Source organism: Erpetoichthys calabaricus, chromosome 3 (assembly GCF_900747795.2).
Source record: "Erpetoichthys calabaricus chromosome 3, fErpCal1.3, whole genome shotgun sequence".
Taxonomy (NCBI): domain Eukaryota; kingdom Metazoa; phylum Chordata; class Cladistia; order Polypteriformes; family Polypteridae; genus Erpetoichthys; species Erpetoichthys calabaricus.
Genome location: NC_041396.2, coordinates 281444448 through 281469489, shown reverse-complemented (window position 1 = coordinate 281469489; position 25042 = coordinate 281444448). Strand labels below are relative to the sequence as shown.

The 25042-nt window shown below is 41.6% G+C and overlaps 1 protein-coding gene across 1 annotated transcript in view; it reads left to right on the top strand.

Annotated features, from left to right (window-relative positions):
• nlgn2a (neuroligin 2a) overlaps window positions 1-25042 on the top strand; it is a 606345-nt gene that overhangs the window by 352610 nt on the left and 228693 nt on the right. The window lies entirely within an intron of this gene.

Below are 25042 nucleotides of genomic sequence, written 5' to 3'. Positions count from 1 at the left end.
CTGTCTGTCTGTATGTAGGTCTGTCCGTTTTTCATGAGAGAACTACTTATAATTTGTTTGAACATTCCGGTTGATTTTGCAACTTCTAGTACCGATTTATTTGTGAGAATCCAAGAGAGATACTGCGGGCTGAGGTCTCATACGCCAGCCTCCGTTCGAGTCGCTCTGCCTCTCGCCACATGTTGGAGTGCACCTTACCTCTACTTAGCTATAGCAATTCTTGTTTGTTCAACAGACATTATCATCTACAGATTGTTAAAGAGTAACGTTTGACGTTTTTAAGAGAGAGAAATAAGAGCTACGTGTGTTCTAGAGGGTAGCTGCTCATTGGCAGAAATATCATGGCCATGCGCTTTTCTCCCACCGCACGTGGAACGCGCTCTCCCGTCAGAGCTGAACACGATCAGATACAGTGCCAACGTTTGATGTTGGAACGTAACTACCTTCTGCTTGGCCAGAATTACATTTTTTTATACTGATTTTTAAACTTTGTCCTGTTTCATTACTATGTGGGCGGAGCTGCGGGGGACAGCTAGATCCACTGACAGACTGAGGAGATCGTTCCTCCCCCACACTATGTGGCTCTTCAATTCCACCCCTAAACGTTAACATTATTCAAAGTTATTGTCTGTCTGTATACCTGCATTGTTATCACTCTTTAATTTAATATTTTCTTTATCAGTATGCTGCTGCTGGAGTATGTGAATTTCCCCTTGGGATTAATAAAGTATCTATCTATCTATCTATCTATCTATCTATCTATCTATCTATCTATCTATCTATCTATCTATCTATCTATCTATCTATCTATCTATCTATCTATCTATCTATCTATCTGCCTGCTCATGTGCCCGCCCCCAACTCCTCACCTGAGTCGCTTTCGTCTGTATACAGTCCACATGCACCTTTGAGCCACGTTGATGTTTCATTGTTTTTTGCGGTTCTGGCTGCTTTTATATATATAATCCACCAAGTCACCCGACCATGGTAGTAGCAACGGGGGGTGTGTACAAAGGGCAGGGACTTAATCAGTGCGAACGTATGACCTGCACTTAATGGGAATTTCTCGCCACTTGTCCCTCTAAGAAGTTGGATGCCGACCACTCGAGGGTCGCGTAACTATTTAGCAGGAGGGAGTCTCATTCGTTATCGGAATTAACCAGACAAATCACTCCACCAACTAAGAACGGCCATGCACCACCTCCCACAGAATCGAGAAAGAGCTATCAATCTGTCAATCCTCTCCGTGTCCGGGCCGGGTGAGGTTTCCCGTGTTGAGTCAAATGAAGCAAAAGGCTCCACACCTGGTGGTGCCCTTCCATCAATTCCTTTAAGTTTCAGCTTTGCGATCATACTCCCCCCTGAACCCAAAGACTTTGGTTACCCGGTCGTCATTGTTTATGGTCGGTACTACGACGGTATGTGATCGTCTTCGAACCTCTGACTTTCGTTCTTGATTAATGAAAGCATTCTTGGCAAATGCTTTCGCTGTCGCTTGAATTGTTGGTGAGTGGGGCTCTGTGAGTTGGCGGGCATGGCTCTGTCTTGCTTGCCATGGACTTAGTGAATTCTTAGAGTTGGTGGGCGTGGCTCTGTGAGTTGTCAGCGGGCATGGCTCTGTGACTTGTCGTCGTATCCCATGGTCTTAGAGTTGGTGGGCGGGTCTTTGTGAGTTGGCGGGCGTGGCTATGTCGTGCGTATCCCATGGTTGTCTTGCGTGCCCTGTTGGCTTAGTGAATTATATATATATATATAGATTATGGCTGGGAATCAATTAAAACAATTTAATAATTAACTGCATAAATGTATGTAATTAATCTCGGTCAATTACGTCCAACATTAAAAGGTGTCATTAATTATTAATATATAAATCATGAATTAAATACACAGTGAAACACAAACTTAATTTATAATCAAAAGAATGGAAGTTTTTTTAATAAATTAATGGCATAGCTTAAACTTAAAAGACCTTAAATCTTAGCTGTTAACAAAATATTTCTTGAGCAAGTACAACCTGAATTTGAATGCCTTCCTTAAAAGGCAAGCTGTAAAGAAGGCAAAAAGAAAAACTTGGCTGTATTAATTATTAAACTGGCCTAGCCTACGAGACACAGACGTGTCAAAGTAAAAATTAAACGATCGAAACAACTGTTGACTTTGAACGCATCTCGTAAATGGGCATACATTAAACTTTGTGCTAAAACTCCGCAAACACTGTCCTCAATATTTCATTATCATCAACGACTTGATAATTATACTCTACACAAGTGTTTTTCAATTGGTGCACCATGGAAATAATAGTGCAGTGCCCCCCGGGCTCCTGACCTGAGAGAGACACACTTCATCTGGAGAAACTGACATTAAAGAAGCTCTGTGATCGTCTTAACTTTAATCTCACTCAGACTCATCAAACCCCTCTGCACAGTACTGTGTTCCGCTTCAGTGTTATGGCCCAGAAGCACACCGCCACTCCCCTCTTCTCACTCGTTCACTCTGTGCTGCACCTGCCAAATGATACAAAGAGTGCACAACACGTGTTTGCCGTAATTGGGGATCATCATGTGTATGCACTTTTACTCTTTGTATTATTTGGCAGCTACTGTATAACATGTCCGCGATCTGCTTCTCACAACTGAGAGGACGTGGCAGATGTTTGCCAACCAGCTGACCAACCACAAGCATGACCCTGGTAAGTAACCAACTAAATATCAGATTGTGATCAGACCTATGCATGTAATACTGTGATCTACACCCTGTCAAGTAAGCGAACTAGCTGCCATGGAGCAGCGTCTGAGATTCTGCCTCAGGCACTGATGTCCAAGGTCGATCCCCATAAAGGAAAACAAAAGTGCATAAACCTGATGAGCCCTAATTCGGGTGAAATATGTGTTGTGCACTCTTTGCATTATTTGGCAGGTGCTATATCACACACACATAAATAAATAAAGACATAAAGACATAAATAAATAAATAAATATATATATATATATATATATATATATATATATATATATATATATATATATATATATACTGTATATACATATAGAATGTCACACATGTGCATCAGTGGATCACTCTCAGGGCTCACTCTGAGTTGAGAGGAGCTGCTGTCGCTAACCTTTCCTACACTTGTTCCCTCCACAACACAAAGAAGATGCCCAGTGAGGTAACTGACTCCGCCCCTTCTGGTCCCCAATCTTTAAATCCCGCTACTATCAGAAGGAGGTGTTCATTCTTTCGGGGCAGAGTTCCTTCCTCATAGTACGACCATTACGTAGCCTGACAGCAATGTTACTTAGAAAGTTTTTTTCTATTGGCGTGCACAGCAGCAGTAATTTTCATTGACTTTTCATATGTTTTTGTTGGAATTATACAGGGATGACTTAGCATTATCCAGTGGTGACATGCAGCTTCTTTCTTGACCACTATATATATATATATATATATATATATATATATATATATATATATATATATATATATATATATATATATATATACTCTTTATATATAAAATCCTAAGCCTAAAAATTTGATTTTATGTGATGTTTTTATATCACTTTTTGTCACGCTGTAAATAGGGCTTATACATGTTATATATATATATATATATATATATATATATATATATATATATATATATATATATATATATATATATATATATATATATGTTTGGTATCATTCGTTTCAGAATTTATTGAGCTTTAATGTGATGTCGTTAGATTTTCAGATTGTTATTCCGTTTTTAAATTATAAACTAAAATATCAAGAAAGTCGTGGTTTTCATTTTTGATTGAGTAAACCTTCTTTCACAGTAACAAACTATTATAAAAATCATCTATTCATAACACCAATGTTTGTATTTAGGTGATTTAGTTAGCTGAAGGTCGCCCCCTAATATATATATATATATATATATATATATATATATATATATATATATATATATATATATATATATATATATATATATATATATATATATATATATATATATACATATATATATATATATATGTGTGTGTGTGTGTGTGTGTATACAAAAAGTTTGAAAATTAGAGTAATAAAAAATCCATAAGGCAGGAAGCACCCTTTTTGAGAAGAAGATATCTATTATAAAGAGCAAAGGAATATTGATTTTTATTGGTTAAAGCATATGAAAGATTTTAATTATTCATTTCAGGTAGCATGCCTCAGCTAGTGGACGCGGGTGGATCAATGAAAAACCCTGATGCTGCTTAAATAATGAAGTAAAGCATTTTTTCCAGCATGTCAGTGCTCCTCTGAAAGAGGTATAGATTTGTAAGTGTGCTGTAGTCAGCAGGCAAGCAGGGGCAACATTCAGCTTTAAAAGTGCATTTGTGTTTTAAATAAGCTTATTGGTCCCATTAAGAGAAAGAGACAGAGAGGGAATATTTTGTTGTTCCAAACCCATAGATCAGGCGGCCTGGTGGCAGAGTAGTTAGCGCCGCTCTCTTACAGCTCCAGGAGACTGAGATGAGTGTGAACACTGGCCTGGTCATATTCGAGTGTGGAGTTCACTTGCTATTTCAGTTTTCCTCAACCCAGTGCCAGGGTGGATCTGCTATGAAGCCAATGAAGCTTAAGCAGTAGGGTCCCTAATCCTGGAGGGTCCCGACAAGCGACTTTAGTCCACTTTCTTACAAATTCTGGGTGTCTAGTATATGAGAATTTTTTTTTAATAATGATATTATTAATATAGTGTGATTCAAACAAAATAATAGAAATAAAAATAAAGATTATTAAAGTATCAAAAAAAGCAAAACATGTGGTGACCTGTTATGAAACAACGCGATTGAAAAAGTTAACAGTGGTTACCCAGACCTCATTGCTTGTTGCAAAGTGGGCCTGTTGTGGAAAAAACTTTCCTGTGTTTTCAAAAAAGTCATTCACAGAGGTCAGATGAAAATGGAGAACATTTCTTTATTTGCAGACAGATGTACACAGATATCTCAGTTCATGGAGTGAATAAAATTCATTCCCTTTTATACTTTCCTATTACCATTACCTTATCTAATTCATCACGTCATGTGACTCTTAATAGGCAGAATTTATCCAATCGACTACAGCCACCAATAACTTGATTCTTCCAATTTCTAAACATGGCTTCATAATAGGGGTGTTTGGGATTTCTCACTAGTTTGTCCTCACTTTTTAAGCGGGTGTTCATTACACATCTACAGTAGTCTCCCACTTAAGTATGCAACTTGAACCTGCGAAGTTTGTGCGTACTTAGCTAGTAAGTGCATACTTTAGGTTGGCCACTCCCAAACGCAACTTGAACCTGCGAAGTTTGTGCGTACTTAGCTGGTAAGTGCGTACTTTAGGTTGGCCACTCCCAAATGCAACTTGAACCTGCGAAGTTTGCGCATACTTAGCCGCCACTCCCAAATAGCTTGCATTTCGCTACGATGTCAAAGAAACCAAATGGCAAGTGTCTCAATGAGTCTCAACGCTGTGAAATCATTTTGAAGCTAAGCAAAACGTCTGCTCCCAGTAAGAGGGCCACTGCGCGGGAGTACAAGGTTAGTGAAGGCGATATCCAAAAGATTTGGGAGAATCGTGAAGCGATCCAAGAACGATCTGCCCTGTTGACTGAAGAGGCTAAGGAGAAGACTTTTCGAGCTTCAGTTGGATGATTTATGGAGCTTGAAGACATGCTTTATGTCTGGATTGACAGCATACGTCGTGCCAGCCTTCCTGTATCACCATCCCTCGCCATTGCCAAAGTGAAAAGCATTGCTTCCAGCCTGTCAATTCTGGAATCAGATTTTAAGGCATCTTGGCAATGGTTAAATTGATTCAGAGTTCAGCATGGATTGCAGAAGATGCTCCTTCACGGAGCGGGAGCAGAAGTCAACAAGAACGATCCGGAATTGCTAGCTGCTTTAGAAAACCTTTACGCGATTATCACACAATATGACCCTGAAAATGTCTACAACATGGACGAGACCGGCTTGTTTTTTCGATTGCTTCCGAGATATAGTCTTCTTATGCCAGACAAGGATATCTCAACCACCAGAGGCAAGAAGAAAGAGAAAGATCGAGTTTCTCTGATCGCTTGCGCCAGCGCAACCGGAACTCACAAAATTCCTTGCGCTTTGATCGGAAAACCCAACGAACCAGCTTGTATTAAGTACCTTATTTCAATCAAGCGAAAGCTTGGATGGATGTAAAAACCTGTTGGAAGTGGTTCAATGAGGTGTTTTTTCCAGAAGTTGAAAAGCGAACAGGACGTCGCGTTCTATTGCTGATGGACAACGCTCCGGGACATTTTGAAGCCTTCGAACGCGACAATATTCGGATAGTTTTCTTTCCCCCGAATTGTACAAGCTGGAAACAGCCTTGTGACATGGGAATAATCGCAGCTCTGAAAAAGCGATACAAATATTTGTATCTCAAGGATGTTCTTGACTTTTACGAACTTGACGAGGAGGCGAAAAGTCGAAAGAAAGGTCAGGGGCGAAGATTGCGACAAGGTGCTGCAGGGGTCTTTTACGGGAACCCAGCGCACCTGCTTGATGCTGCAAGTTATGTGAAAGAAGCCTGGGATTCTGTTTTGCCAAGCTCGATCAAAAATGCTTTCGTCAAGGCCAAACTAATGACTTTAGAACTGGAGGCTGATAGCAATGTTGAAGATGTGGGCACCAAAGTTGCGAAGGCTTTGGAAACATTGAATTTATCTATCGCTCCATCAGAACTGGAGGACTTCATTCACGTTAATGACGAGAACAACGAAGAATATACTACTGCAGTATTGGAAGATGTTGAAGAGCTTTTGGAGTCGATGAAAATTGTGGAAACGGTGATGGATGATGATGATGACGACGTTGATCATCAAGACCTGAATGCCGGTTTAGAAAGTGAAGTTGTATTTCAGGGGTTCGAATCCCTTTACAAGCAGGTTCTCGACATCAAGGATCAGCTGCTCTGCTCTGAAGTTCAAATTGAAGCTGATGATACATTCGATGATCTTAAGAAATCGTTTGAATCATTTCAGAGCACGATCCGGGCTGTCTCCCTCAAAGCCAAACGCAAGAAACTTCAAAACCTTTGCCAAATGACGATTCATGACATGTTTAACTAATAAATCTTAAACCCAGAATTTTAGGGAAAAATATGCGTACTTAAATGGGTGCGTACTTAAACGGGTGCATACTTAAGTGGGAGGCTACTGTACTTCATTTTAACTTTAGCAGCAATGTTTATTTATATAGCACATTTTCACACAAATGATGTAACTCAAAGTGCTTTACAGGATGAAGAAAGAGAAAAAAGACTAAATCTTAAAATAAAATTAGGCAAAACTAATTAATATAGAATAAAAGTAAGGTCCGATGGCCAGGGAGGACAGAAGAAAACAAAAAACAAAAAAACACTCCAGACGGCTGGAAAAAAAAAAAACAAAATCTGCAGGGGTTCCGAGACCACAAGACCACCCAGGACCCTCTAGACGTTCGACCTAAAATAAATGATTTCAATCCATCCTCATGATTTTCAGGCTTCACATGGAAGAATTTGATGATGATGGTCAAGTGGAGTGGACTTCTGGCCTTCAGTCCATCAAAGTAGGGACAGCACGATGCTTTGATCAGTGGTGGTGCCGCAGATCGCCACCACAGAAAACCAGAAAAAGAACAGCAGAGAAAGTAGGTAGCTGCAGGTATTCAGAATTCAACTGAGAGATACCAACTGTAAATTCACCTTCTGCACCAGTAGCCAAAGCAAGAAACCTCTGTATTACAGCAAATTTTGTGACGTCGTGCTTTAAGATGAGCCAAAAACCTCAGGTGCCCAGCAACTTTCCAGCAACTTTCGGGAGGGATGCCGTCAAGTCTCAGGATGAAAAAATACTGTGAGCTGTAAAAAAAAAATCTCTTATTTTATAAATCTCCAATACTTTTTAAAAATGAGGAGTTTTTGTTAATAGTAATATACTGACTACAAAATGTATATGTATGACTTGTATGTAGACAGCACGTACCTTCCGTGTCCGTTCCACATTTCTGTGGAATAAATAGCAATTATTAACCTAGATTGTACTTTATTTCAATATAGAAGAGTAAACGTTTGCCTTCTTACAAAGCTTTAACAAGACATGTTGCTCACACTGCAGTGCCGTTAGTAAGCGCAGGCCTGGCCCCAGGTCCAGCAAGTCAGTGCATTGTATATTAAATTTTCCATTAAATTTTGTAATTGATTGGGTATTTGTTATTTTATCTCTCCTTCAGTTTGGAAGTGGTATGTCAAATCCCATTGGTTTACCAAATTTTCTAGTGAGAAGTCAAGCAAAATGACCCCTTTTACTGGCTAACTAAAAAGATTACAATATACAAGCTTTCGAGGCAACTCAGGCCCCTTCTTCAGGCAAGATGTACTTCTCACTACATCCATAATGGCAAACACGGTACAACACCCTAGTACTACAAATTTTCTATAAATTAATATTAAATGAATAAATGGGGCAGTGTTACGGTGTATGTATAACCTGACTAGTAATAGTCATTAGACAGTTAACAGAACCTTAAGTTGCTCAATTGAGTATTTTCGACGAACACCAAGAGGTAGTTTCTTATTTGAAGGGATTATTTCTGACACGGCAAAACAAACAGAAATATCAAGGTTTTTCAAACAGCCTCGTTTAGCTGAAGAGGAACTCCCGGTCTGAAAGGAGACACACAATATGTGACAATGTGTTGCTGAGAAAACGACTGGAGCAAACACTTCCTTCGCGTCTTCATCTGATCAGAATCTGACTTTAGCAGCCCCAAAACAGTATCTTGTGACAGAACCACCAAAAGATTTGTCAGCCTTTGACGAACCAGCCACTCAACCTAATCTGAAATAGATATGATAATGGGGAAGGCTCCTCTGCGAAATGGCATGAACAATTCGATTGGATCGACTACAGCATAGCGGAAGATGCAGTGGTCTGCAAAAGTGAGTAGAGTCATCAGGTGGCACAACGACGTTTGCTTGCCCTGATAATTTCTGCTCAACTTTTGACCCTAATAACTGATTTATGTGAACGTACCACAGGATGAATAGATGTATTTTTTTTTTTGAAAATGCACTCATATACCCTACTAAAAACAAGAACACCCATTATCACACAGGCCAACCCTAAAAATTGTTCCTGGCTGCACCCTTGTTACACTGCTCTATTTGGGTGATCCAACTTACAAGATCCCCATCCCACGTAACACCTGACTGTGGCAGATAGGTGCTCATTTTCAAGGGGTGGAACTGGACCAGGTGTCTGCCTGGGTGGTGGGGGGTTGCCAACCAGGATCCCAAGTTGTTCGGTGGGTGCGGAAACATGGTGTTATGGTGCATGCTCCCTAACCTGACCTGTGAAAAAGGTGTGCAGACTTGTGCTCTGAAATTATTATTTAAGTCCCATCGGAAGATCAGTACTAAAAATGTCGCAAAAAAAGTGAAAAGGACAAAAAGGCCAAAGAGAGGAATGCTTGAGCCACCTCCTCATACTTGATCATGTTAAACAATCTTATCAACTATACATGACGTCTTCTCTTAATGGAAGCAGGGTGCTTCTGCGGGCACGAGCGAGACAAACTGTTAGGGTGTGGGTGGGAGTGGGACCAATGAGGCCAAATGTATGATGAGGAACGGGAAGGCACAGGATGGAGTATTGTGGGAGCAGGCGGACGCAGGATAGAGTACTGCGGGAGGGGGTGGGCATGAGATGGAGTAGTGCGGGAGCGGGCAGGCACAGGTTTTAAAACATTCAGTCCCACGCAGACCTCTACTCTAGATAGGCAATGACCAACTGCAGAATTTGAACCCAGCATGCTGGAACCATGAGGGAACAATGCTGACTCTCACCATGATGTTCGAGTTCAATGTCGCTTACACTGGGCCAAGGAATCTTTTTAAATTCTAAATACTGATTTGTCTTAAAACGCGAAACATCTAAATGCGTGGATGTACCCTTTACTGGTCTGTTAAGTGCCCAGCATTTGCTATAAATTTAGATTCTTTTTTTATCTGCATATAGTAGATAAAAGACCATGGAACATGAAAAATGTCCATTCTAATCAAACCGAAACATGAAAAAATGTCTTTTGGGATAAATGTTATTACAGTAAAAAGGGTCATTTCTCAGCTAAACAAAAACACTGGATTGAAAGGCAGAAGATGGGGGGCACAAACCTCTCCAGGCTTAGAGCCCTTCATGCTGCTAAATAAATTAGTTTGAGTTTCTAGAAAGCAACATTGCACTTTTCAGAGCAGAAGAGACAATTTGGCCAACTTGAGAGACTGCAAGCAATTGGCAGTGACAGACAAGATGGCCCAGCGCTCCTGACACCACAAGAGGCCACTTTGCAGCTTGTCACGGCCCACGGGAAAGTCGCATTGGCGCTGTGGGATACGGAATTCTCACAAGCGGGCTTGGCTTTCGGTCGCAGCGCGATGTGTGCTATGACGGGTGGCGCATCCACCCTACTGGGGCCGTCTGACCAGCTGAACTCCGGTCATTGTTAATCAGGGATGCTGTCAGGCTGCCATTTGCCATTTGTGAATTATTGTTGTAGGGAGCAGTGACGTCATTTTTTGTTGTTTCTGATTTGTCTTTTTTTTCTTCTCTGCAACTTGTTTATTTCCTTGCCTGGTTTGACCTCAGCAGTGACATTCATGCCTCCGGTGACTCTTCCTATAAAGTCAGTAGGTGGATTGGGAGACCATGGGGGGGTCATGAGGTCACTGGAAAGAAGTGTGTGGCACTCCTGATATCTCTCCAAAATGACAAAGGTCCAAGTCTTTACAGTCCTGGTGCTTCTTGTCTTGCTATATGGTTGCGAGACATGGACGCTGTTCACTGGCCCGAGACTGGACTTCAGTTCTGTGTCTCTTCGGAGAATCCTTGGGTAGCGCTCTTCTCTGGAAATTCATGAACTCCTTAACCTCCAGATACATATTACTGGGTCCTGGCGCTTATACTCCAAGCAGAACTCCTCTCTTCACAGTTTTCAAGCCACTAAGTACATCATTAAAAGTCCCAGTAACTACTGGGAAACTCTCACATTTGAAAATATCAGAAAAAAGGGAATTTAGATTTGGCTGTTCATTCAATGCTCTAACCAGGTCAGGTCAGGTCAGGTTGGGGACCATGCACTGGTACAGCACGTTGCCGCACTTACCACACAACGAAACAGCTCAGGCAGTCACGTGGTCCAGTCCCACCCTCTGAAAATGACTATATATCTGCCACAGCCAGGTGTTACGTGGGCATCCCCTTAGCCTGGTCCAGCCACTCGGGTCCTCAGCAATGAGCCGGATCACCCTCAGGGAATTGCGCTGCATGGCCGTAGTGGCATAACTGATGCTCACTTACAATGCAGGTAATTTGGGACTCCATGAGCAGCCACTCATTTGACACAAAGTCAAACCAGCGGTACCTAGGATTCAACCTATGTATGACGTTAAACTGCATCCAGCCCAGCAAGCAGTCCTCCAACTTGCAGGGAAATCATGGGAGTTAGTGGCAGGATCAGCACTCCAGCCACTGTAATAAAAACTTCACGCAGCTCTGAGGTGACAGACAGGACTCCTTTCTGAGAAGTAGCTCTGCTGCGAAGGCTGCTCGCATTATGAAGGAAATGAGGGACAGCCCTCGGGAGCCTCATCCCCGGAAGAGTCAAAACCGTCAGAGAGCCAAAGGGGTCAGACCTGTTGGGGATCAGAACTAGTGAGGTGCTGAGACGTCGCTCGATGCACAGCAGCACTTGTGTCCCAATTTGAGGTGGGCCATCCGAGTAGGCGCGTAGAACGTCTTTTCTCTCTGACATGATGATCATTTTCTTCTGCTGTCAGAGGAGCTGCGTAAACTCTGCATTTCACTGGTGGCACTCTCTTTGAGGAATACCATGTGATGAAAATATCTGTGCCTGAGTAGCAGATTCCATGAAGTCTCTTGACTAGGAGAAGACTTAACAAATTCAGCATTGAGAAACCAGACCCAGATGTCTAATCCAAAAGGCAGAGTCACTGCTGTAAAACAGATAAGTTTTCTGACATATCTTAAGGCTCACAAAGTCCAAATTTAAACACCAGAGTAGTCTTCGGGTACAAGACAAAGCTGTAAACACAGCCACATGCCCTGTGATCTTAGATTAGAATGATCAGACAGCAAGAGATTGCACAGATTAAGAACCCAGGATCAGAGCTTTTAGACAGAGCAATTCGTCACTAGAATAGCTAGCTAATAATCTTTGGGTAACATCATGCGTCTGGAACCCCACGTGATTTTTTACATAAACAACGGCTCATCTGGGAGACCAGGCGCCTCATTTATAAAACTTTGTATGAATTTAAGCATGAAAAGATGTGCACAAAATAAAAACAGGAAATATCTTAGGCCAAAAATCAGATGTATAAAACCTGACGTATGCACATTTCTACATGATTTACCCTTTTTAAATATGTGTACATGAGCTCACCTCAAACACCGCCCTGAAGCAACCATATATGGAGCATGCTAATCAGCCTCATACATATGCAATCACGATGCTGCAGAACTTCATTGGCTGCTAATGCAGCCTCTCACTCATAACCAGAATTGAAGAGTATATGGTTGTACCCCTGCAGTTGGCTGGTGCCCTGCCCGGGGTTTGTTTCCTGCCTTGCACCCTGTGTTGGTTGGGATTGACTCCAGTAGACCCCCGTGACCATGTAGTTAGGATATAGTGGGTTGGATAATGGATGGATGGTTGTACCCTGCAACTGAGAGCGCAAGATCATGCATGGCATTATAGTGCCTCTCCTCTGGGCTCCTCTGTGCTCAGGGGGTCCGGGAAATGTGTAAGGCACCATCATCTGAGCGGGTAGGTGGTCTCACCTGGCACATATAATGATGTGATTGCTGTTACAATGGATAGTACAGGCCATAGGAAACACTGAAGGCTCAGCCAGTTACTTTACCATTGCATACTGTGCCATCACATCTAAGTTACTTTAACTCAAAATAAATGAATCACGGGCTGACACAGGCCAAAGAGACGCAGTGTTTCCCAGTAAAATCTTGGATGACTTGTACATTAATGGAATGTCACTGCTTAAGGATAAATCAATTTAATTCATGCTAGGTGCCCTTATTGCAAAATGAGTGTGGTCAAGTGCTTCAGTTATGTTAGGGGAGCCGGACACTGCTGCAAATCGACTTTTTATTTGACTGTGTTAGCAAAACATTTTGTTTTTTTGTTTTTGCTTTGTGTCCTTCCCAACTATAACCTATCGTCTATGGGGGAGGAGCGAAAGCTTTAGATTCGTCAAAAATGTCCATCTCCGATTATCGACAGATCTCGATGTTTTAGAGTCCCCTGATACTGGAAACATTGATATTTTGATGATGGGTGTGTCACAGTTTCTTAACCCTGTCAAAAACTCCATTCTGAGTCATAACAAGGTTTGGGACAGCCACCAGTATACAGTAATCCCTCCTCCATCGCGGGGGTTGCGTTCCAGAGCCACCCGCGAAATAAGAAAATCAGCGAAGTAGAAACCATATGCTTATATGGTTATTTTTATATATTTTAAGTCCTTATAAACTCTCCCACATGGTTTATAAATATTCCCCGTACAGTTAATTTGTTGAAATTATGTATGTAAACACAGTTTATATACTACTCACAAACATACGTATCGTATATCATTGAGGAGTTTTATTCAATACGTAATACAGTTTTAAACATATTGTAATTGAGTAGGTAATATAAAAATATGTAAAAAATCTATAACATGTAAATGCTGTACATAAAACCAAAATGTTATTTTAAAGATACTGTAGAGCGTCTCCGATATCACATTTGTTACAGCCATTACAATAGACAGGCCACTGGCAATAAATAGCAACAATGCAAGGAAAAAAATTGTATAAAATGTGTGCACAGGTACAATAAACGTACATACATGTACTAGTTTTGGGTACTCACCAACTTGTCAGATAGCGATGACATTTACTGCACTGTCACAGCTGTTCTAAAGGAGCCTCTTCAGGCGACTGTGTAGCACCGCCGTCGTCTTCTTCCATTGAAGGCGTACTAGGCACTGTTTTGCGTGTAAGTAACATCGTGATTGGCAGTTGCTGGCGCTGCTTTTTCATTTGTGTAAAGAGGTTCCTATACACTTCTGTGGCGCCATCAAGAACATTTTTAAATTGCAAAGAACGAATCATTTGCGGGTCCCATTCTTCAACTGATGTCTGGAGATCTTTTGCCATTCGTAGAATGGTCGCGAGACGCTCGAGAGTTAGCACAGCACCCAGGAGCTTAACCACGTGCTCTGATTGGGTAGCTTCTCAGCCATCCGCCAATAGCGTCCCTTGTTTGAATTCAAATGCGTCCCTTGTTTGAATTCAAATGGGCAAATCAACTGAGGAAGCACACGTACTGTAGACCACAGACATCCGCGAAGCAGTGAAAAATCCGCAATATATATTCACATATGCTTACATTTAAAATCCGCGATGGAGTGAAGCCGCGAAAGACAAAGCACGAAATAGCGAGGGATCACTGTATTTGGTATCCTGGCTGCAAAGTTGCAAAAATATAAACAGCACTGATGTGCACAAAACCGAGTCCAAAACAGAACTGAGGGAATAGGGAAAAGGTGGAGGCTTTTAAAGGGGAAGACAGGAAGTGAGGTCAATGGGGTCAGGCTCACAAGAGTCTTCAGCCAAAGGATCAAGCCCAGACATGACATCACAGGGGCTGGAGCCAGCAAGGTCTTCCTCCATAGGCTCAGACCCAGATGTGATGTCAAGAGGGCCAGGTGGAATCTCCCATGAATGGTCTGCAGGAAAGGGAGAAAAAGAGTCAGTGCACTCTGCCACATCCCGGTCTGATTCGGAACTGCCCATACTCAAGCCCTTTAGCTGCCTCCCATGCGCACGTGTGTGACAACCCTTAAAACGCCTCATACTTGGAGGGTTATTGCACCCCCGGATGCCAAATACTTTTTTCCTGCAACTTTTAAAGAAAATTCATCAAGAAAAAGTGAAATTTTAATGGAACACATATTTTTTTCATGTGAAGAGCATCACAATTACTGCAATACTGATCATTTTACACACTGTCAATGGACTGTAAAAACTATAAAAAAAGTACTTCCACAATCTATTATTATATGTACAAGGTGCCACTGGTGCCATTGATGAAATTCAGTAAATCACCGAGCCAACTGCTCTTGAACTGGCTGCACACAGAGGCCAATGCTGATACTTGCAGGCTAGTCTAGTGCAGCGGCTGAATCCCAGGGACAGTGATGCTGATTCACTAGGGGGCCGCAGTGGTCATGAGCTGGCTGCTCAATGAATGTATGGCATGGACTGATCAGCTCCGGCGTGCTGGCAAATTGCCCTGGGAACCAACTATAGCCGGTTGCGGCAGTTTCAGAGTTAAGCATGGTCTAGAGCTAAAACGGCTGGATGGAAAAATACCAGACTCAAAACTTAAGTCTGTTATTAGATCACAATGTGCCAATTAGTTTTTGAGCTAAATCATGCAAGAGACAGAGGCACTCTAGAGGAACCCTCAAATACCATAAATTCTGCAATTATTTATGAATTCTTCTCATTAATTGCTATCATAATGAACTATTTTATGATCAGAAAGATCAGCATCAGAGCAGTAAATAATTAGTGAAATATAATTGAATAGTTCAGGTAGCTTGATTCCTAGGCCACAAAGCCCACTGACACGTCTGAATTTTTTACGCAAGTACACCCACACCATATGAAAACTGAATATAGTGCCTCACCGGTCGGTTAATGGCTTCAAGCACAGTGGGCATGGAGGAGTGAAGCTTGGATGAGAAATACCTGATCTGTGGGCAGTTCAGTGAGAAGGTAGTCGAAATAAACTGATGATAAAAAAGAAAAATACGCAGCATTGGCCCTCTTGAAAAGGTGCTAAAATACAGTCTGTGTTTCATATTCATCACTTTTGAGGTGATATTATAATAACAGCTCAGTGATACTGTATGTAGTATTATGCGTGTGAATCATTTGACTGCATTTCCCTGCTGAATCAAGGGTGTCGTCATTTCCCAGTTTCTCCATATGGGTCAGAGTTGCAGTAAATACGCATAAATGTTGGCATCAGGTAATCTTTTATAAATTCTGACCTTTGCGTGGGAGGTTGCGAACTCAGATTTCGAGCCTGTTTTTGTGCGCACGTAAGCTTTATAAATGAGGCCCCAGGAGAGCCCTCAGTGAGAGGCTTCATTCCATCAGAGCGACTCTATTAATCTAGCATTGAAGAATGCAGTCCATGCATCAGCTTGACTGTTGAATTTAAAACACCTTCCTTTTGACACTGCTGATGTTTCTAATCCTCAGTTTTCTTGTCTTTATCGAATGTATTGTTTCTCTTTACACTGAAGAAAGGGTGCATTTTTTAATTTGTCTTTCATATTCAGAATTTACTAGCCTTTCACACTTTCTTTTATTTTTTTGTTGCTGTTACTCTGTGTTTAATAAATACTACACTCCATTTGCATACCATGAGTGACTGAAGTAATAAAGTAAATGCAGAGCATCTGGTGTGCCACTTTCTTTCTGACATGGTTAGCAGGTTGGGAAGTTACACACCGTTAGTTAGAACATTAGAACAATCAGATAAGAACAGGTCATTCATCCCAGCAAACACTTGCCAGGCCTGTCCACTTATTTCTTCTAAAAAAACATCAAGTCTAATTTTGAAAGTCCCTAAAGCTTTACTCTAACACAATACTTGGTTTCTGTTTTGTCTTGGTAGAGTAATATATTGCTCTGCTTTCGCCTATTGTATTATTAATAAGTAGCCTTTGTCAGAATGCCTAATCTCACAGACTTACCACTCTTTATAAGGTATTACAGTATATAACTTCCCTTCTATATCTATAGGCAATTAGGTGTAGTAAAAAGACAAGCAGGAGTTAAGTAACACATAAAATAATGTATTATTGATAATATTCATAAATAATAACAATATGCAAAGTACATTTGAATATTGGCAACCATACAACCTGATTAAATGGTGATGTGTAGTTCAGGCGGCACACAGACTTGTTAGTTATTTAAAATGTCTCTAGTTAAGGCATCATTGGTGTTCAGCTTTCTTCAGAACAGGCCGCAAGCCCGTTCAATATGGCTGCCGAGCTGCGCTCTTCGTTGTGTTGTTCTTGTTAGTTCATGGTGTGAGATGCTTCTTCATCATCAGAGGTTAGTAAGAGAGATAGAATGTGGTTGAGCAAGCAGATTTATAGATTCTCTGTTCAAACCCTAGAGCCAATAGGACGTCATGGTACTTAAAGGCTTCTGATGCAAGCCAATTCCAAACAGCCATACTTCAGACCAATGGGGGAATACAACATCTTAAAATCTGCCACCCCCCCAAGACCATATGTTAGGCAACCTGGCTTCCTTGCGGGAGTTGAAAGACTTTAGCAGAGAAACACTCACCAAACTGGTTTAAGGCAATCCCCCCACAACTCTGTCATAAAATTCAAAGAGACCCATTTCTGGTGGGGGTAAACATGAATGCTTCTAACTGATGTAACACTAAATTACTTTGCTTAGCCTAAATTACAAATAAAGACATACAAAATATTTATCTACTTAAATCTTACATCACAACAGTTTCCTATTCCTAGTTCGTGTGGATCTTTGCGTAAAGAAAAACCTCCCAATGTTTGTGTGAAATTTACTCTTAACAAGTTTCCAACTGTGTCCGATTGTTCTTGGTGAACTCTTTCTAAAATAACAGTCTCAATCCAATGGAGTAATTCATTTTAAAATTTTAAACTCCTCAATCGGGTCTCCTCTTAATCTTCTTTTGCTTAAACTGTAAAGGCTAAGCTCTTTTAATCTTTAATTATAACTCATCCCCTGTAGTCCTCTAATCATCCCAGTCGCTCTTGTCTGGACCTTTTCTAGTGCTGCTATGTCCTTTTTGTAGCCTGGAGGCCACAACTGCACACAGGACTTCAGATGAGGCCTCACCAGTGTGTTATAAAGCTTGAGCATCACCTCCTTGGACTTGTACTCCACACATCAGGGCGCTATATAACCTAACATTCTGTTAGCCTTCTTAATGGCTTTTGAACACAGTCTGTCAATTGATGGTGTCAAGTCCACTGTGACTCCAAAATCCGCTCAATTTTCTGACCGCAAATTGAGTATTCAAACCTAACATTTTTACTTCCTATGTGTAATACTTTACATTTACTGACATTAAACTTCATCTACCACTTCATCTGGTTGGTAAGTGGCATTAACTAAGATGTATCAGTCACCGTGTCTCTAGGTAATCCTTGGCATCCTTTAGGTCAGGGCTATGTTGGTGGATTCCAGTGTATTGTGTGAAAGATTAGAGGTCTCCGTGACCCCTTGAACCTTCAGACTAGACGTCAGACACCAGGTAAAAGTCCAAATAATGGTTTATTATAATAATAATTGTGCACAAAGCACCCTCCTCTCCACAATACTCAATAATAACAACAATAAACAATAATCCTCCACACTCCCAGACGCGTTGCCACTCTTCCACCCAGCTCAGCTCAACGTCTGGGATTTCCCATCGTCCTTTTATACACCCTGACCCGGAGGTGTTCCTGTCCAATCCGTCCACAGTTCCTTATCCCTTCCGGGTCAGGATAAACAGTCCTTTTCTTCAACCTGGGAGCATATCGTATCTTCCTGTCACGTGACCATGACGTACTCCCGGGTTATAGGGCACATAAGAGCCTCCAAGTCCTCCTACAGTGACTCCTAGTGGCCCCCAAGGTATCCAGCAGGGCTGTGTATAAAAACTACGTATTCCATGAGGCCCTGCTGGAACTCGGGGAACGTTCACCCTGTTGGGAGAGCTCCTCCTGGCGGCCTGGGGGTGAGAACTGGAATCGAAAGCCGGCAATCCACCACAATTGTTAATATCGAAGCTAGTGAGCCCATATGTGAAGTGTCGCGGAGTGACAGGCAGTGCAGGATCTCTCCTAATCGGCGCGTCTTCAGTGAATTGAACAAATATTTCATCCAGGTATTTGTAAATGATAAAACAAATGGAATGTCCCATGCAGAGGTAAAAACAAGCTACGAGTTTATAGATTTAAAATGAAAGAGTCAGATGTGTGTCAAGACCTCATTACACCGAAGTTGAATAAAACCCCTTTACCTGTCGGCATTATACCAATTGTATTAAAAGAAATGAAAGACATCCTCTATAAACAGTTATTAAGCATATTTGAGCAGTCACTTCAGAAAGGAGAAGTACCTGAGGACTGGAAAGTTGCAAATGTGACTTCAGTGTTCAAGAAGGAAGACAAAATGTATCCTGGTAATTACACATCAATAAATCTTACTTATGGACCATGCAAAATTATGGAAACTATAAAAAGAAAACAAATAGATAATTACATTTATGAAAATAACATACTAAATAACATGGGATTATGAGAGGAAGATCTTGCCAAACCAATCTTAGCTATTTTTTTGAAAAGGCAATTGCAATAGTTGACAGAAATCTAATGTTATTATATTGTTTACTTACTCAGAAAGACTTGGACCAGCTTCAGAATTGGGCGATCACTTGGAAAATGCAGTTTAATGTAAAAAAAGTGCAAAGTGCCACACATGGGCAAAAGGAACATCTCTATGTATATAAAACCCAACATCTGCCTGTCTGTCTCTCCACTTTCACGAGAGAACTACTTAACGGATTTAGATTGGGTTTTTTTTCCATAATTTGCTAGATCATTCCAGTTGATTTTGCGACTTCTCTCATTGTGCTATGTATCATACTTCGCTTGCGGTACCGATTTCTTTGCTCGAATCCGAGAGAGATGCATTGGGCCGAGGGGAGCGGGGCAGGGCCCTCCACACTCACGCGCCAGCCTCGGGTCGTTCCTTACCTCTGCTTAGCTAGCGAACAAGAGAGCTACTTAAAGGATTTAGATCGGGTTTTTTCTAAAATTTGCTTGAATATTCCAGTTGAATTTGCGACTTCTCTCATCGCGCTAAGAATCATAGTTGGCTTACAGGAACGATATATTCGTGACAAAGGCTGTGGGCTGAGGGGAGGGGGTAGAGCCGGGCAGGAACCTCCTCACTGTCCTATTTCACTACTGCATGGGTGGACGACTAGTCAATTATAAATACAAGATGGGGGACACCATCCCAGTGGGATGAACCACTGGACAGGATTTAGAGGTTTATGTTGATGGCACAACATTTTCATCACTTAAACAATGTGCAGAAGCAATTAAAAAGGCAAATAACATGGTATGTTATATTGAAAAAACAGATGAATATAAAATAAGGAATGTTATGATCAGACTATTTAACACACTAGTGAGACGATATCTGGAGTATTGTGTGCACTTCTGGTCACCACACGACAAGACAGACATAGCAGCACTTGAAGCTGTGCAGACCAGGATTACTTCATGACTTCAGGACGTGGCCTAGTGTGACAGACTCAGACAATTAAACCTGTTTAGTCTGAGCAAAGGAGACTGTGTGGGGACCTCATCCAGGTCTTCAAAATTCTCAAAGGCATTGATAGAGTAGATCTAATAGAGTTCCTTCAGCTTAAGGGTGAATTGCGTACTGAAGGACATCAGTGGAAATGAAGGGGAAGATCATTTAAAACTGAATCCAGGAAGCGTTTCTTTATGCAGAGTTGTGGGACTCTGGAAGAAACCACCAAGACATGGAGTTGAAGCAGAAACCTTGATCACCTTAAGAAGACTCTGAAGGAGATATTGGGACAGTTTAGCTAGTAGCTAAACAAACTGGCTTGATGGACTGAGTGGTCTCCTCACATTTGTTGAATTTCTTACTGTTTATGTTCTTATGTGGATAGGGTGTGTGTGTATTAAACGTACAGTGCAAGAGCAGAGTTCCAAATGGAGTTCCACAAACCCCACGATAATACAACCCTAAAACGTAGATACTGGGAAATAACAGCTAGCTTAATTCGGCTAGGAGTCCAATTAAAAAAAGAAGAAAAACCTGCAGCCACAGGGGGTCCCCAGGACTGTGTTTGAGTGGCACTGCTTTAGGCCATTATTTCTGAAATGTTTCCTGTAAGGATGGATAAATGGAAAAAGGCTGAATCCACATAAATGTACCTAGAGTGCTCCCTTCTTGCTCGTCTGTTTACTATAACTGTACTGGACACTGCTCTGTGAAGTAAGCCAGCAAAATGACAACAGCTTGAAAGCTGACACATCTACATTCTCTAAAAGGTTCAATTGGCACCCACGCTGGATCCCGTAAATGTGAAGTGCATCAGCTGCTAGTGTGGTATGTGTCACTTCCAACTTTGGGGTGCATAAGTTACCATAGTTTGAGAACACACCTCTAAGCTGGTGGAAACCTGCTGTTTCTTGGCACTACTGTTAAATGTGCTGCTGCCATTGTGAAGAGTATGGTCTGATCAGGTTAAAGGTTTCCTGCTGACACCTTTGCTGAAACACATTTAATCCTAGTCAGGTATTCATGGCAGAGTTTACTCCAGGCAGACACGTGGCCAGTTATACCTCTGTCCACTTTCAGTCTGCCGATGGCAGGTCACCTTTCCCAAAATACAAAAGAAGATGGGGAAGTCAACCAGGAGCGTCGAGGAGCTGCTTCCGAGCAGGAGACGCAGTTGCCATGCCAACGAAGCATCAGCACATGCAGCTGCTCAAACACCATGGGGAAGCGGGGGGAGTTGGGGGGGGGTTCTGGTTTGAGAAGACAATCTGCATCTGACAGTTATCCTTCTATAGGGCTTCCTGATTGCTGTCAGCACGGCCGCATCTCCGAAGTGAAAGTAGAGACGGAAGAGCAGCAAACCCCCCACCTCCCAGTGTTCCCCCAGGGGCACAGTCTGAGCCTGATCTCTGTGGGCATAGGCACTAACAGATGTTATTTCTATTTATATTCATGCTTGGTAGCTTGGCAAACTAATTACCCAGTGATGCACCAGGTACAAACATTCTTGCGCCGCACACATCTCATCTGATTCTGCCACTTTTATATTTTGGGCCATTCTGCACAGCGGCAGTGGTTGTCTTTGGTGGGAATTGCAGCGTTTCCATAGATAGATAGATAGATAGATAGATAGATAGATAGATAGATAGATAGATAGATAGATAGATAGATAGATAGATAGATAGATAGATAGATAGATAGATAGATATGAAAGGCACTATATAATAGATAGATAGATAGATAGATAGATAGATAGATAGATAGATAGATAGATAGATAGATAGATAGATAGATAGATAGATAGATAGATAGATATGAAAGGTACTATATAATAGATAGATAGATAGATAGATAGATAGATAGATAGATAGATAGATAGATAGATAGATAGATAGATAGATAGATAGATAGATAGATATGAAAGGCACTATATAATACATAGATAGATAGATAGATAGATAGATAGATAGATAGATAGATAGATAGATAGATAGATAGATAGATAGATAGATAGATAGAATTTTTATTTTTTAAGAAAACCTTTATTTACGATTATAATACAATGACAGTCATTATTATTAGACACTTTTCTGTAATATATGAAAAAACATTTATGACTTTCAAGTTCTTCTAGTCACATTTTACTACGTGAAATTCAATTTCTGTTGTACATAAAACATGATTGATATCCCATATCTCCTGAAATATTCCTGATTGTTTCATTAACTTACAACATGGTGTAATGGGCATGCAATGAAGGAGTGTGCTGGTGGCCTTAGTCAGGAGAATGCAATGGAGACAAGTTATGCAGAAGCGTATGTTTTATGCCTTCTCGACCTCTTCCAGCTTGGGAGTGAAAGAGGAGCCCACAGAGGAGTAGTGGGCTCAATTCTGGAGTCCTCCGGAAGTCCTGCCCCTTCCATCGCCATCCCTTATATAAATGTGTCAACAGCCTGAAGCTGGCATTTGTTTTTGGACCCATGATTGGTGGAGGCACACGAGTCTGCAGGAGAATTACCATTGGAAAGAGCACAAAACTAATGCTAAGTCTGCACCATGTTTTTATTAGTTTTGTTGCCTTTTCTTTATTAATGTCGCTACTAATAAACAGGAATCTCGGTAAAATCCTTTCACTTTATCATGTCTTGTCTCATTTTCCCCCACATATGCAAATTCAAATTTGTAGCTCAGGTTTTGCAGCTTGGACAGCTGAGGTACCCCTGAGCCTTCAGTACCCTCAAGGAGGTCACATCTCTGGGACAGCCCAATCATTTAAAGGAGCAATCCAGTCCTTGGCATTATGTGCCACCTTCTGCCCACTTAGACTTTTTTTTTAATTGCACCCAAACCTTCCATTACTTTCCCCTTTTATATAGGACTAGTTGCCCGCACAGCTCCACCTGTGTAGTAGTGAAACAGGACAAATTTTAAAAATCAATTAAGAAACAGGTATTGTTAGCTAAGGGGAAGAAAGGTAATCTCCAAAACGTGGACAGAGGTGGAGCAATTTGAACGGAGGCTGGCGTGTGAGTGAGGAGGGCCCGATCCCTAACGTTACACTATCCCCTCCCCTCAGCCATTATCTTGGATTATCGAGAATAAATCGCTCCAGCAAGTGAACTATGATACTTAGAGAGAAGTTTCACAATCAACCAGAATGTTCAAGCAAATTATAGAAAAAGACCCGATCTAAATCAGTTATGTAGTTTTCTCATTCGCTAGTGAAGCGGAAGCAAGGTACGCTCCGAGACTGGTACATGAGTGAGGAGGCCCTTGCCCAGCTCCCCACTCTTGACGTCATGCTTCCCCCTCCCCTCGGCCCACAGCCTCTGTCTTGGATTAGCGCAATAATATGCTACTCGATTAGTGCCAATATATCGCTCCTGCAAGTGAACTATGATACTATGCTCAATGACAGAATTCGCAGAATCAACCGGAATGTTCAAGCAAATTATTGAAAAAAACCCGATCTAAATCCTGTGGAGGCCAGCCGGGACCCATGCCTGGCCAGGATGTCCCTTCTGTACTTGGTCCGGGGGAACAGCCATGGGCAGCACAGTACCTCCTCCAGAACGCTTTGTGGCAGCCCCCCTGGATAACAGTAGTGCCTCTGGCTTCATGGGAGTTGGTTGCAGCCCTGTTGGGATCCAAGGGTGCTACCGGAGAGTGCTGAAACAGCTGCTTAGCCCTCTTGGGCAGCAGTTCCGGGTGTGGCAGAAGAATAGCCCCTACAGGCTCAGGGACAATTGCAGCACCTGGTGAACTCCAATTCCCATGAAGCCCTGCAGGAGTCTGAGGTATCGATGCCAACCAGGGGGTTTCCCATTTGGTGTTCTGGGGGAGGTGTTGCTATGTCCACACTTGCTCCCCCAGTCCTTCCAAGGCCGAAGCATCCTGGCCGGGCAGGGGTCCCGGCCATCCATGACAATCCGTTAAGTAGTTCTCTTGTAAAAAGCTGACAGACATACAGACAGACGTTGGATTATGCATATATATAGAGATGGGTCAGAAATTCCTGATAATCTGCGTACTGAGTTTTTAATTCTAAGTCACTCAAACCAGGAGGTGTCATGCTTGTTAATAAATTAACAATGCATTAATTATTCCTATATTTTGAAGATTATTTTAAAATTTAGCAGCTTATTTTCCTTATCCACTACCACAACATCCATTGTATAATGGAAAGGTCACAATTTGCTGCCCCCTTTAGGACAACATGGGTATTGAGAGAAGAAGAATGAAAGTTGGTGCTAGCTGTGATAAAGTGTTCATCTGAGATGTCCATCGAACTTCTCCCAGCACCATCAGGTATAAAGTAGGACCTACCCTGGACGGAGAGCCCGTTCATTAAGGAGTCAATGAGGTCCCAAGTATTGCTGCCTACTGGCATCCGTGAATGATTAGCAATGTCCCTTGTGGGCAGTGTTATAGTGTACTTGCTGGCATAGATTTTTAACAAGTGCTTTCTCTGAGATCATTTATTTCTACATGGACTCTAAAACGTCCTTACTGTTTATCTCCTCAGATTTGCATTCAGTC